This window comes from Felis catus, chromosome B3 (genome assembly GCF_018350175.1).
Source record: "Felis catus isolate Fca126 chromosome B3, F.catus_Fca126_mat1.0, whole genome shotgun sequence".
In the NCBI taxonomy this organism is placed as follows: Eukaryota; Metazoa; Chordata; class Mammalia; order Carnivora; family Felidae; genus Felis; species Felis catus.
The window spans coordinates 119,589,343-119,603,749 of NC_058373.1; the positions used below are offsets into that span (position 1 = coordinate 119,589,343).

The 14,407-nt window shown below is 40.3% G+C and overlaps 1 protein-coding gene across 9 annotated transcripts in view; it reads right to left on the reverse strand.

The window, feature by feature from the left end:
• AREL1 (apoptosis resistant E3 ubiquitin protein ligase 1) overlaps positions 1-14,407 on the reverse strand; it is a 49,551-nt gene that overhangs the window by 33,170 nt on the left and 1,974 nt on the right. The window contains exon 2 of one of the 9 annotated variants that reach the window (XM_045060233.1): positions 13,440-13,505. The exons of 4 other annotated variants lie outside the window; for them this stretch is intronic. The gene's annotated coding sequence lies outside the window, so the exon portion shown is untranslated. Of the gene's footprint in view, positions 1-2,931; positions 4,188-4,214; positions 4,238-13,421; positions 13,510-14,407 lie in introns of those variants that run through there. 4 more of the 9 variants (XM_006932994.5, XM_045060232.1, XM_045060234.1 and 1 more) reach the window with 4 other exon arrangements.

The window sequence follows — 14,407 nt, forward strand, 5'->3', positions numbered from 1 at the left end:
CTCACAAAATGTTAAATACAAAGTAAGCACAAAATTATTTACATGGCATGAGTGCAATTTTTTTTTTAATTTTTTTTTCAACGTTTTTTATTTATTTTTGGGACAGAGAGAGACAGAGCATGAATGGGGGAGGGGCAGAGAGAGAGGGAGACACAGAATCGGAAACAGGCTCCAGGCTCTGAGCCATCAGCCCAGAGCCTGACGCGGGGCTCGAACTCCCAGACCGCGAGATCATGACCTGGCTGAAGTCGGACGCTTAACCGACTGTGCCACCCAGGCGCCTTTTTTCTTTTTTTTTTAAAAAGAGTGCAATTTTTAAAATATTACATTACATAAACAAGACTAGAAGGAACATAAAAATACTAGTCATTTTTTGCTGTATGAAATTATAAACAACTTTCATTTTCTACCTGTACCTTTCAGTGTTTTCCAAATTCTTACTGATGTAAGAACATATTAAAAGTTTCTACTTCTGGAAAACAAATAACTTTTTGGGGGAGAACAGGCAAGTTATCCTTTTTTTCAAATAAGGAGTATAAAAATTAGCTAAAAATAAAAGAACGTACTGAAATTTTTTAAAAAAGTTTTTTTAAGATTTTTATTTATTTTTGAGAGACAGAGACAGAGGACGAGCAGGGGAGGGGCAGAGACAGAGGGAGACACAGAATCTGAAGCAGGCTCCAGGCTCTAAGATGTCAGCACAGAGCCTGACACGGGGCTCGAACTCACGGACCATGAGATCGTGACCTGAGCCGAAGTCGGACGTTTAACCGACTGAGCCACCCAGGCGTCCCCGAATGTACTGAAATTTTATTTAAAAAATTCTTTTAATGTTTATTTTTGAGAGAGAGAGACAGACAGACAGAGCATGAGCAGGGGAGGGGCAGAGAGAGAAAGAGGGAGACACAGAATTCAAAGCAGGTTCCAGGTTCTGAGCTGTCAGCACCACAGCCTGACATGGGGCTCGAGCCCATGAACTGGGAGATCGTGACCCGAGCCAAAGTCAGACGCTTAACTGACTGAGCCACCCAGGCGCCCCTGCAATTTTATTTCTATTCATTATGATCTTAGTGGGTCTCCAGCCCTGTAATCAGCTATTTGGTTATTAAATAACTCCCAGTTTGTTTGTTTTTTTAAAGATTTTATTTGTAAGTAATCTCTACCTCTAACATGGGGCTCGAACTTCAACTCCAAGATCAAGAGTTGCATGCTCCACGGACTGAGCCAGCCAGGTGCCCCAAATAACCCCTAGTTCTAACATCATCTTTATTGCACCCACCACAATCTACCACGCATAACCCCTCACAATGCTTCAGTGTCTCTAGTAAGCCTCAAAATTCAGCTCAAGCATCATCCCCCTTCCTGGTCCAATTCTCAGGCCCTCTGAGAATTCCTCCCATGCCAGGCAGAACCAATCATTTGCTCCTCTGTGATACGCCTATGCTGAAGATACCTCTGTTATAGCATTTATTAGTCTGTATTATAATTGTTCATACAGTAGTGTCTCCTAATGACTTCTGGGATCTCGGAAGACACTGATGGGTCTTACTCTTCTTTGTCTCCCAGTAGCTAGTATACTGTTCGGTTTATCACTTAACTTTGATAAGTTCCCCCAAGTGATTCCTGTAAATACTGAAGTCTCAGAAGCTTGGTCTAGGCTCTAGGGCAGTCCTCTGAGAAGCGACCTGATATTCTGTATCTCTAACAGACTCACAGGAAAGGTTGATGCTTCTGGTCTGCAGATCGAGCTTCCAGGAGCAAGGGTCTAGAGCAGGAATTGGCAAACTACAGCCTGCAGGCCAAATCCAGACAGAACCTTGCTACAAGAGCAAAGCTGAGCAGCTGCAGAGACATATGGTCTACGAAGCTTTCGTATCTGACCCTTACAAAAAAAAGTTTACCACCATGCAGCATAGGGTCTTAGCCTTAAAGCTACATAACTGCTTTATGTAAATTAACTCATTTTTATAAATGAAAAAAAGCATAAAGTCATTTTCTTCCAATCCAGTTCTGCCCCCTCTTAGGAAAAGAGCTATAAAACTTGCAATATTATGCAAATATTTCTCCTGGTGAATTTCAACTGTTATTTAAAAGTGTTACGGGGGCACCTGGGTGGCTCAGTTGGTAAAGTGGCCAACCTCGGTTCAGGTCATGATCTCAAGGTTCACGAGTTCAAGCCCCACGTCAAGCTCTGGGCTGACAGCTCAGAGTCTGGAGCCTGCTTCAGATTCTGTGTTTTCCTCTCTCTCTGCCCCTTCCCTGCTTGCACTCTCGCTCTCGCGCGCTCTCTCTCTCTCTCTCAAAAATAAACAAACAAAAAAAGAGTTCTACGCCTCCCGTACCCCAAGTAGGAATTTTATACGATCATTTCCCAAAGTACATGTTTCCTACAATTATGCCTGCATTTCATCAAGGCTGTAATTTCCTAAAACCAGTACCTCAGGGACCAATACTATATCCAGGTTTCTAAAATTATTACTATACACATTACTGACTCAATATCTACTTTTAAACTATTATTAAAAATCCTGTGAAAAACTGACGTGAAAGTCCACTTTGGAATTCTGGTGAATAACAAAAGAGGCAGTGGCAGCAGACAGGAGTTCCAAATATCACCCACTGAATCCCACAAAGAAAGACAAAAGAAAGACATTGGCTTTGAAAGACGTAGTCTTCAGTATTCTCTATACAGAAGCACCAGCCACAGTCCAGGAAAATCAAATTTAAAAAAACAAAACAAATCATTCAATAAGCAAAACGCTGACAGTTTAGAGTGACCTAAGGAGGTTCTAAGAAATAAAGTGCACCATCAGATACTTTAGATTATTTACGTTTTCGTCTGCTTAATTTCACCGTTGGTTTATTCTCCCCCAAATCCCCATCATAAAAGACTGCCTTCCCCCATCAAGTTTATTCTCTTGAGATATTTACACAGTTGTGTATTCCTGCTATCTCGCTTCAGCCAACTTATACGGTTTTCATTTATATTCTTTCCTCATCAGTCAGCCCCTCCAGTCTCTTAATCATTCTTGTGGGTCTTCTGTGAACTCTCTCCAGCTGGTCCCCAGCGATCTGGTAATGAGGTGCCTCCAACTGACTGCAGCCTTCCAGGAACAGCCTCGTTAGAACAGGATGAGCTCACCCTCCTCGGTTCTATGACATAACACTCCTGAGTAGACAATCCCCCACATCACAGCAAGCTAGAATGCCGCCATATTAGACTATGACCCCATTCCATGCTTCTCAGATTTGGGCACTGGGGCATGTCAATGTGCTGGAAGGCAGGGGATAAATGGCACATGTTGGTACAGCAACTTTTCACTAAAGGATGAGGTGGGTGGGGAGGGAAAGCCCTGTTCACGTTAAAACACTCATAGGTAATAAAATAGAATGCACAATTTGCGTGAATGTCTAAAGAGAAAATATGAGTGTGCTCAAGATATTCAGAGATTTGATACCTGATGCAGAAAGGCTGCTTGGGGCTCTGCTCCCAGCCCCCAAGGGGTTACAGGCCCACTATCCTCTACCACCAGAGGTACTCGAGCTTAAAAGTTTGAAAAGCACTACAATCCCCACTCAACTGATGGTCTATTACCCCACTATCACTCATCTCATATACTCACATTTTAAATAAAATTATTTTTTCTGCTATGTTCCCCATCCTTGGATATCTATATTTTCCCTCTGCCTAACATAATTGTAATTCACTGATGGTAATTCACCAACATCTTCGTGTTCCTCTGTAAGGTTCATTCTTCATTCATTTCATATTTCTTGAACATTTGCTGTCTGCCAGGCTGTGTGCTAAAAGCTAAAGTAACACGGAAAAATAAGACAGGGTATTTTCTTAACCTGGATGAACTCAGTCCAAAGTGGGAGCTGGACAGTACAACGAGGCAAGTGCCACAAAAAAGGAATAAACAATGTGTGGGGGGGGCAAAGGAAGGAGAAAGGTAACTTTGCCTGAGAGTGAGGAAGCATTCACAGAAGAGACAAGAGAGCTATTAAGACTGAGCAAGCATTCGCAGGGCAGGGCAGGAAAGACCAGTACCCTAGGTGGAAAAAACAGCATAAGCAAAAGTTCTGAGTCAAGAAAGGGGATGAAAAAGGTCAGCATTATGAAAACAAAGTGTTTAGAAAGACCAAATGGGGCCAAACTAGGGTGACTGATTCTCAGTACAGTACAGTATAATGCTCAAGAGCATGAATCTTACTACTGAGTAATCCCAGACAAACTACTTCTCTTCAGTTGCCTCAGGAATAAAGTGGAGATCCACTAAGAAAAGGAAGGGCTGGAAACTAGCCCCGGGTGACTTGGCACTAGATGGGTGCCTCAGGGGATGTGGCTTTAACTGCCAACCAGGCTGCCCGGTTGCCCGGCTACGACGGAAGTTTGCACCCGGGCCACAATGGCAGCCCAACCTGCAGTAAATTAGGAAGATGGCACTGTGTATACCTGAGGGACTAATTGGTTTTCCAGAGAAATCCCATTTGGAAGCAACCACAGCAACGATCCAAAATACGGACTATTTTTTTTTTTTTTTCTCAAGAATGATGATAACACAGGGACGTTTGGGTGGCTCAGCTGATGAAGCATCCAACTTCAGCCCAGGTCTTGATCTCATAGTTTGTGGGTTCAAGCCCTGCATTGAGCTCTCTGCTGTCAGCATGGAGCCTGCTTTGGATCATCTACCCCCCTCTCCCTCTGCCCCTTCTCCGCTCATGCTTTCTCAAAAATAAATAAACTTAAAAACAGAACGGGGTGCCTGGGTGGCTCAGCTGATTAAGCGTCCGACTTTGGCTCAGGTCATGATCTTTCAGGTTCGTGAGTTTGAGCCCCATATTGGGCTCCGCGCTGACAGCTCAGAGCCTGGAACCTGCTTCAGATTCTGTGTCTCCCTCTCTCTCTGCCCCTTCTCTGCTCGTGCTCTGTCTCTCTCTCTCAAAAATAAACAAACATTAAAACAAATTTTTTAAAAGAGAATGATGATAACACAAATCTACCTTTACTGAGAACCTGCTACTACTGTTTGAGGTGCTTCATGTATCACGTAACTCACATCAACCATATAAAGTACCTACATTGTTATCCATATGTTACAGATTACGAAACAGAAGCACAGAGAGCTAAAATAACTTGCCTATTGTTACCTAGATGACAAAGGAAGGAGTCAGGCAATGTGATTCCAGAGCCTGATGTGTCAAGAACCCCAAGAAAGGAAAAAAAAGAGAAAAGATTCGTGGGATAGGAAGAATGAGAGCTCAAGAAATACTTAACCTGGAAATTTAAAGAAATATGATTTCATTTTAGACTTGAAGCAACCACAACCAAAGAAGCCAAGAGGTGTTTTTTAAGTTAAGGGAGAAAGAGGCTTACACATTTTAAAAGAAGTAACTCTGGCGGTAATATAAGAGAGACTCTGAAGAGGAGGACAGACCACTGGCTGAGAGACCAAAAGATGCTGGTCCAAGGGAGCAGCGAGGAACTGGTCATGATGCAGAGGTGGAGAGGCTAGCGTAGGCACTGTTTCCCAGTTAGAAACAACAGGATTAGTGACCTGTGAGGTCAAAAAGATAAAGGAGAGCAAGAAACCAAGGACAAATCAGGAATTTTTACTCTTGGGAGCCTGGATGAATGGTGGTGGTGAATGAAAGACACAGAGCCAGTACAGAGGGAAAGATAAGCACAGAACTGAACATGTTAAGTTTGAAGTGTCTATAAGATATCTGGGTGAATATACCCACAAGAGAAATGGACATAAGCATCTGAAGCCATGGAAATACCAGTACCCTGAGGGCAGTTAAAAGACACAGGAGAGGGGCGCCTGGGTGGCGCAGTCGGTTAAGCGTCTGACTTCAGCCAGGTCACGATCTCGCGGTCCGGGAGCTCAAGCCCCGCGTCAGGCTCTGGGCTGATGGCTCAGAGCCTGGAGCCTGTTTCCGATTCTGTGTCTCCCTCTCTCTCTGCCCCTCCCCCGTTCATGCTCTGTCTCTCTCTGTCCCAAAAATAAATAAACGTTGAAAAAAAAATTAAAAAAAAAAAAAAAAGACACAGGAGATTAAAAAAAAAAAACAAAAAAAACAAAAAAACAAGACTGGCATGGAAAACAAGTAGACCAAGAAAAAGACCAATTACACAACTCTGAGGAGATCAACCTTAAAAGTACTGCCTTCTCCCCCAAAAAAGGAGCTAGCAAAAACTGAAAAGGAACAATCAGAGAAAAGGGAAAAACTGTAAAAGTGGCTTACTAGAGCCAAAAGGAAGTACTTCTAGAAACCGGTGGTCACAGTATTAGAAACAGTAATGATTTAGGCCAGAGGGGGAATTCAAAAATCAGCACCCAGGTTTTCTTCCTTGATTATTTGGAACTCTCATTCTCTGATCAAGCAACTTCAAATAAAATGTGTATCTGATTTCCATCTATTCTCACTAATAATAAAAATCTTAGCCTAAACTTGACCCAACACTGATAACTAGTAAGCTCTTTGCAACTCAATTCAGGGATACTGATTATTTCAAAATTATCTTAGTGCCTATAACAAATTCAGATCTGAACTAATCTGAATCCAGTCTCTAATCCCACATAAATCAATGGCAAAAAAAATCATATCAAAATCAGCTTTATTGAGGTACAGCTTATATATAGTAAAAGCCGCCAACTTAAGCAATTAGAGCTTTGCCAACTGTATAAGGTTATGGATATAAAACACAATGGTGATACAGAACATTTCATCATCCCAAAGTCTCCTCATGATCCCCTTGTGCAACCACTGATGTGCTTTCTATCACCATAGTTTTGCCTTTTACAGAATGCCAAATAGTGTTCTATACAAAATGTAGACCTTTGTGTTGTGGCATTTCTTTACTTACCGCATTATTTAGACCCATACATGTCATTACATGTACCAGTAGTTCATTCCTCTTTATTGTTGTGTAGCAGTCCATTATATGGGCATATTACAATTTCTTTATCCGTTCACCAGTTGAAGGACATTTGATTCTATCCAGTTTGGGGCTGTTCAGGATAAAGCTGCTACGAACATTCAAGCCCAAGTCTTGTGTGGGCACATGTTTTTGCTTCCCTTGGGTAAACAGCTAAGAGTGAGATTGCTGGGCCAGATGATAAGTATATATTTAACTTAAAAGAAACTGCCAACCTGTCCGGGTGCTTGGGTGGCTTAGTCGGTTAAGTATCCGACTTCTGCTCAGATCATGATCTCATGGTTCGTGGGTTTGAGCCCCACATCGGGCTATCTGCAGTCAGCATGGAGTCTGCCTCAGATCCTCTGTCCCCCTCTCTCTCTGCCCTTCTCCTGCTCGCGCGCTCTCTCTCTCTCTCAAAAATAAATAAAATAGACATTTAAAAAGAAAAAAAAAAAAAGAAACTGCCAAACTGTTTTCCAAAGCACCTGTACCATCTTGCATTTTCACCAGCAACGTACGAGAGCTCCAGTTGCTCACATCTGCCAACACTTGGCATTGTTGATCTTTCAAATTTTATCATTCTAGAACAATCCAACAAGAAGACATAGTAACTTTTAATACTTATTCACCCAACATGGAAGCATCCAAATACTTCAAGTAGTTAACAACAAACATAAAGGAAGTAATCAATAGTAGTCTAACAGTAGGGGACTTTAAAATCCCACTTACATCAATGAACAGATCATCCAAACAGAAAATCAATAAGGAAACAGTGGCTTTGACACATTGGATCAGATGGACTTAACAGATATATTCAGAACGCTCCATCCTAAAACAGCAGAATACAGTCTTTTCAAGTGCACACGGGACATTCTTCAGAACAGATCCATATTGGGCCACAAAACAAGTCTCAACAAATTCAAAAAGATCGAAGTCATAACCATGCATCTTTCCTGACCACAACAGTATGAAACTAGAAATCAACCACAAGAAAAAAATCTAAACACATGGAGGTTAAAGAGCATGCTACTAAATCTTACCCATTCTAATAGGTGTGAAGTGGTCTCTCACTGTGGGTTTTTGTTTTTGTTTTGAGAGAGAGAGAGAGAGAGAGAGAGAGAGAATGACAGCGAGGGAGGAGGGTAGAGGGAGGGAGAGAGAATCTTAAGCAGTGTCCATGCTCAGCTTGGAGCCCATCCTGGGGCTAAATCTCACGACCCTGGGATCATGACCTGAGTTGAAATCAAGAGTTGGACGCTTAATCAACTGAGTCACCCAGGCGTCCCTCTCACTGTGGTTTTGATTTGCAATTCCCTAAGGACTAACAGTATTGAGTACGCTTTCGTGTGCTTAATGGCTATTTGTGACACTTCTTTGGTATCCAAATCTTTTGTATTTCTAAAAATCAAGCTGTTTGTCCTACTACTTAGCTGTTTTCAGAGGTCTTTATATACTAGACACATGTTTGACAAATATTTTCTGTGGTTTGTTTTTAACATTTTCTTAATGGTATTAAAGAATAAGTTTTGAATTTGATGAAATCCAACTTATCAAAATTCTTCTTTTAGGTTGTTTTTTGTATCCCATTAAAGAAAAAATCTTCGCCTAACACCAGGGCAAAGATTTTTTTCTAGAAATTTTCTCTAAAAGTTTCACAAAAGAAAATCTCTTGTTAAAATATTTAATAGGAGTACACATGAAGAGATGCTCAATATCACTAATCAGGGAAATGGAAATCAAAACCATAATGAGATATCACCTCACGCTAGTCAGAATGGCTAGCATCAAAAAGACAAGAAATAAAAAGTGTTGGTGAGCATGTGGACAAAAGGGAATCCTGTACACTGTTGGTGGGAATGTAAGCTGGTGCAGCCACTGTGGAAAACAGTCTGGAGGTTCTTCAAAAAATCAAAAATCTGGGGCGCCTGGGTGGCGCAGTCGGTTAAGCGTCTGACTTCAGCCAGGTCACGATCTCGCGGTCCGTGAGTTCGAGCCCCACGTCAGGCTTTGGGCTGATGGCTCAGAGCCTGGAGCCTGTTTCCGATTCTGTGTCTCCCTCTCTCTCTGCCCCTCCCCCGTTCATGCTCTGTCTCTCTCTGTCCCAAAAAAATAAATAAATAAACGTTGAAAAAAAAAATCAAAAATCGAACCACCGCATGACCCAGAAATTTCACTTGTGGGTATTTACCTGAAGAAAATGAAAACTAATTTGAAAAGATACATGCACTCCTATGTTTACCGCAGCATTATTTACAATAGCCAAGATATGGAAACAACCTAAGTGTCCATCAACAGGTGAGTGAATAAAGAAGATGTGATGGGACATATATAATATATACATACAATGGGTGTATATTATATATATATATATATATATAATATACACGTATATTTAAAATGAAATATTACTCGGCCATGAAAAAGAATGAAACCTTGCCATTCACAGCAACATGGATGGACCTAGAGGGTATTACGCTAAGTGAAATAAGCCAGACACAAAAAGACATATACTGCATGGTTTCACTTATATGTACAATCTGCAAAACAAAATAAACAAACAAAAACAGACTCATAAGTACAGAGAACAAACTGATGGCTGCCAGAGGAGAGGGGTGTGAGGTGATGGGTGACATAGGCGAAGGAGAGTAAGAGGTACAGACTTCTTTTGTATTTATTACAAAATAAATAAGTCACAGGGATGAAAAATACAGCACAGGGAATATCACCGATAATACTGTAATAACTTTGTACGGTGACAAATAGTAACTATACTTAATTGTAGTAGGCATTTCGTTATGTATATAATTGTCTCGGGCACCTGGGTGGCTTAGTCAGTTAAGTGTCCAACTCTTGATTTCGGCTCAGGTCCTAGTCTCGCAGTTGGAGACCCGGCGCCTCATTGGGGTCCTCACAGACAACACGGAGCCTGCTTGGGAGTCTCTCTCCCCCTCTCTCTGCCCCTCCCCTGCATGAGTGTGCGCATGTGCTCACTTTCTCAAAATAAGTAAACTTTAAAAAATAATCTATACAACTGTCCAATCACTATGTTGTACATCTAAAACTAAGAGAATATTGTATGTCAACTATATTGTAATAAAAAAAAAATTTTAACAAGAGTTTTTTAAGCTCCTGCATTCCCTTTATTTCATTAATTACTCAGTTTTATTATTGCTTTCTTCCAAATTCAACTTCCCATATTACCAAGCAGCATTTAAGTTACAGCCTGTTGCAGAATTTGGGAAGATTTTTAATCTTTTAACAGATTCCCCCTACTCTTTAACCTAATAAATGGCATTTCTAAATGTAGCCAATGTTTTAGTCCCTCAGCTCTCCTCAAACTGACATAAACCTTCTGGACCCCTGATGCTGGGTCTTAAAACAACAACAACAAAATTCCAAAACCCAGACCATGCACCTGCAGGTTAAGCCAAGGACAATGAACTACTTGCCCTTCTGGTTTTAAAGAGAAGCTTTTATAAGCTCACTATCACCTGAGGAGGCTGAAAAAAGTTATCATTCACTGGTTAAAAGAAAAGTTAGGCTTATAAAGGCTAAGCTGGCAGACATAAAAGTAATTCTGCATTTTTTAATATTGATTTTCTCTATTGAACTATTCTCTTGAAAACAAACCAGAGTTCTTCAGACTTGAAATAAAGAGTACATATGAAAGCACAGTTTAGATTCAACTGCCCCCTGGAACAGACTTTGCCATTCTCAGCACAGTTCAGAGAAAGGAGGGAAAAAGGGATTCAAAGCTAATGTGAGTAAAACAGGGAAACAAGGGCCAATTTATCATTGCTCATTTTGTAACTTCCTGGGATGTCTGGAGAAAAAAACAAAATAGAAAAACTGGCTCATCTATGCCCCATCACAGTCTTTCATCTACATCAAGAAAACAGCAGCTTCAATTTACAACTCTCTCCAATCGTGATTTTTTTTTTTTTTCTATTTACCAAACGGAATCTACTGTGCCTGATCCACAGAATCAGGACAGGCCCCTGTGTTCCCATACCATGGCAGCTTTTATGCTTAGGTGACCCTGGGCCACTGAATCTTGGCTATAATAGGAAAAATTTTAAACTAATTCTCTGAATCTGACAAGCCGTCTCCCTCGATAAGTCTAGGAAGGTGTCATTTCATTAACTGTGCATGAAGTGGCAGGCACACAGCCAGATCTACAGCCTAGTGGGATGAAACTGGAATTGTCACACATGCACTTAAAAGCTAACAAAATTTCTACCTCTACTACCGTCTATTCTGTTATTTTTAAAGAAAATAACTTATTTACATAATCCAAAAAAAGAGCAATCTTAAATGAGTATTTTATAGTTCTTTAAGATTCCAGGAAGAAAAACTCAACTAGCCACAGAATTGGCAAACTAAGACGGCTCAAATTGAAGGAGAAACTCAACACTTACATAGTATTAAAACAAAACTTCTGTTGATCTAATAGTCAATGCTACCAAACAAGGATTTATTAATTTCTTCAAATGTGTGTTAAGAATCTATCGTAGGGGCACCTGGGTGGCTCAGTCGGTTAAGCATCCGACTTCAGCTCAGGTCATGACTCACAGTTAATGGGTTCAAGTCCTGCATCAGGTTCTGTGCTGACAGCTTGCTCAGAGCCTGGAGCCTGCTTCGGATTCTGTGTCTCCTTCTCTCTCTGCCCCTCCCCACTCACACTCTGTCTGTCTCTGTCTCTCAAAACTAAACAAAAATAATAAAAGAAAAAGAATCTATCATATACCAAGCTTATGTTGGACACTGAGGATTCCAAAATGAGTAAGATGGTCCCTGACCCCTTAGAAACATATGGTTTAGTAAAGAAGATAGTCAAGTAAACAAGCGGTGATAGTTCCATGTAGTAAAGTCTATGAAGGGAGCACATGCTGTTAATGGAGCCCAAGAAGGGCCCCTCAATCAGGATTAGCTCTTAGCTTCTCAGAAAACTTCATACCACCCTCCTGGGACCAAAGCCAACTCTTCGACCGAGTTAACAGTGCTTTGGGAATTAAGGGGATACTAAAACACTACCTATACAGTACTGTTTATTCTCATGGTCAATGACTTTCTCTCTTCAGCACTGGTCAGAGGGGATTACTGATCCACATGCGTGGCAGAGAAAAAGCCACTAGAAACCCCAGCCTATTTATCCAAACTGCACAGCACATGGTCTAAACACAATATAGTATCCTGGACTGGATCTTAGAACAGAAAAAAGGCTACTAGAGGAAAAACTTGTAAAATCAAAAAAAAAAAAAAAAAAAAAAAAAAGGTTGTAGTTCAGTTAACATGTACCAATGCTAATTTCTTAGATGTGACAAATGTACCGTGGTTATGTAAGATGTTAACATTAGGGGTAAAGCTACATGGAAGGTATACAGGAACTCTCTGTTCTATCCTTGCAACTTCTCTGTAAATCTAAGATTATTCCAAAATAAAATGTGTTTTTTTAAAAAATTACATCTTGTTCACACTTTAAATTCTCATTCTTCCTAGGATTCTGATCATGCCACTTTAATCCCTACCCCAATCCAGGTAATGCTTGGTTAAAACACTTGTTTTCAAATCCTTTTCAATCTTTTCCATAAACCATTTATGCAGCCCAGCTGGGTTTCCTTCCTCAGCAAGACTTGAAAAATTAGCTCATACATACAATGGGAGGGGCCTTGGAGTGGAACCTCTCTAAGTGGACAAAAGAGGGGTTAAAAGAACCTGGGCTAGATCTCTGGATAAGAGCAAGGGGAACCTGCAGAAAATGTATGTTGTGTTATTATTAGATTACCTTTACCTGAACTCTGGCCAAAAATAACGAACAGAAAATACAATGAACAGATACTGACTACCAGCATCTCAACACCAACAGGCAAACTGCACTGAAATGATGCTGCATCTAGAAGTTCCAAAAAAAACATGGTGCAAATTATTCAACTATTCAAGGCAAAAATTCATATTAAAATCGTATGGCATTGTTCAATTCAGGCTAGTGTTTACCGTGACTGTTTGGTTTCTTACAACTAAATGAACACTCTATTAAACCACATTTGTAGAACAGGCTTCAAGAGTTCCACCAGGAAAACATCATGGTGATTCAACACCGTATCAAGGCTTCAGGCATGCGCAGGCGCGCACACACTGACGCATGCGCACATTTACATACACGCGACCTACAATCAGGCTTAACAACCTCACAAGTTTGAAAACTACTGTATAAAAGAAAATTAGTAAAGGGTAAACATTCATGAACGCTTCAAAAAAGAAACCAAAGAAAGAGAACTGAAATTCAAACCTAAGCTATTTAATGACTAAAGTCATTTAAAAAGTAAAATGATACACTAGAACCCATTCAGTTCATAAAGTCTGATTTGTTATAGGGTACGTTGTAATATTAAAACGGTATGTGTAATATATATTACACAATGGCACTCCAACCTGGACCACTTTCATAAAAATGAACAGGCAGAATAACTCTTATAAAATAGTTCAATTTACATACCTCTGTTGAACCACCTACCATAATTGATCTGTTCACAAGTCTGTCTTCAACACAGGCCTGAGCTCTTGAAGAGTACCCAGCACACTGCCTAGGGCAGAACAGGCCCTTGTTAAGTGCCTTCTGAATGAATGAACATACAGCGGACCTCTGAGGTATCTTTGCTATCCCAAATCAGTATCGGTATCTTAGGGGCAGAAGATGCTGTACAACATGCGATATTTTTAGGAGGCGGCCAAGTAAACAGAAAAATAACTAATAATAAGTAATGTTGGGGGAAAGAACTCAGTATCACATGAGACATAAAAATAAGTGTAAAAACTGTAACTTGAAAATGAAGAAAATATCTGTGTGTTATTTTTTTCCCTTGATGGCCACAAAAGTGAATCTACCTTTAACTTTCTAACATTGAAATACAAGCGTTTTAAAGGAATCTTTCATTATCCATAATTTTATAAAGAAATTTGTTATTAAATTAGTAAGTTAGACCAATTAGTGAATGGAATGAATTCCAAGCCCAATTATGTGTTCAAAACTGTGGGTTGAATGCCTTAAAAAATTCTTTCAAGATTGCAGAAAAGTACAAAACAACCCTCTTGACTGCTGAGAAGGACTAAAACCATTTCTTTTTCTCACAAGTATGTAATCAAAAGCAATTACTTTCTGCTCCCACCCAACACAAAGCAACACCATTTCCCCACTCCCATCACCATCAAAACATGCTATAGAGCATCTCAGTACTTTAACCTTAGGCTATAAGAATCCCAGAATGCGATAAAATTACAATTCAACAAAAACATTTTTCTAAGTATGCTCTCATTCCCTGTGGTGTTCCTTCACTAACATAGCTCCCTCTCAAGTATTAACAAACAAGGAAACCAGAAAATTCTCAGAACAGATATTACAAACTGCTTTTTAAAAAAATTGTTATTGTTCATGGATTCCAATATTCATCGTACACATTACCAGGACAGTGTTCTGTCAGTTCT